Below are 1,431 nucleotides of genomic sequence, written 5' to 3'. Positions count from 1 at the left end.
GCGTGGGTCCTACGCGCCGTGCAATTCATCACCGACGACTTCCTCCAGAGCAGCCGCTGTTTTTTGAGTTTATACTGTTATTTTATATAACTTTCTGTAACTTCTGTTGTTGTGTTGGTTATTGGTTAACCACTTAACCCCATCCGGTTTGGTCTTTGTGGAGTGGAGGTTTCTCTTTGGAAACCTTTTTCCATAGTTACTTTTCATCTAAATCTCCATGGCTTTTTAAGATGCCTGTTTAGATGTTTGATAGAAGTATTTGTGCTCCCGATGGTAGTATCCATCACCAGTATGTGCCGCGACAAGGGTTTTCTCGGGCTGCATTCGCATCTTTTTTTCCCTTTATGATCTCACTCCTGTTTTTAGAGATCTGTCCGGTTGGGGTTTTAGTAAGCTTGTCTTTTTTCTTTTCTATTATCCTTGTAACCTCTTTGTTTGAATGAATGTTAGTTCGTTACAAAAATAAATAAATAAATAAAAATTGTAATTAATATCAGTTGTATCAATGTTTCAGAGACATTTAAAAAAAGTAATTTTAAATATTCAATTCTCATTTCGTTCTCATAAAAAGTCTAAAATTAAGAATAGTACTGTTGTGAGTGTACTTGTAAGTATTGAATCTAATACTAAGAAAGCACAAAAAAAAAAAAAAGTAGTTAATATACTTAAGTAGACCATAGTCCATTAATTTAAATTTTTTAGTTAGAGTGGTGTTCAACTATGTATATTAATGCACTTTTAATAAAAACTCCATATATAACCACTTTATCTCCTGACATGTAACCACTAATTAATGATGACTTTTATAACATTGTCATGCCAAAGTTTACCTATTTCTTGGCTTTCTTCTCTCAAAACTTCTCAAAATTCACCTATTTTTTAGAATTTAGAGTGGTGAGTTTGGCCCCTTCATGTCTGGTAATTAAAGAAGGTGATTTGACAACGACCTTTTTCTTTTTGTCTGTCTTTCCAATGTTTTACATTAAAAAAACAAAGAAATTAACTTATGGATTGTTTTCGTTGTTGCTGACGAATGAGGGTTGAGGTAATCAAGTTGTAATACGTAAGTCAATAATATGATTAAGTATGATGATTATTCTTTCTATTTTATATTTAAGGTTGTAATACGTAAGTCATAATGAAGGCCGAAGCATTGATCAACTCAAATATACCGAGGCGGAACTAGAGATTAGTGTTTGTGGAGCAAAATTCTAAAAAAAAAATTATTTGAGTTAAAAATTAAATTTTATAAAAATGTTATAATTTTTTTTTTTTTGGGGGGGGGGGGAACCACCTTGGGCCTTGTGGGGTCCAAGGTCCCCCCAAGGCCCAACATGGTTCCGCCCCTAGAAATATACTTATACGATAATAACGATATATATCGCAATTGTGAGGATATTACTAGTATACTACTGCAATTACTTTGTTGAT

The sequence above is a fragment of the Corylus avellana genome, chromosome ca2 (assembly GCF_901000735.1).
Source record: "Corylus avellana chromosome ca2, CavTom2PMs-1.0".
Lineage (NCBI taxonomy): Eukaryota > Viridiplantae > Streptophyta > Magnoliopsida > Fagales > Betulaceae > Corylus > Corylus avellana.
The sequence above is the reverse complement of the archived record's forward strand: the minus strand, read 5'-3'. Positions refer to the sequence as shown.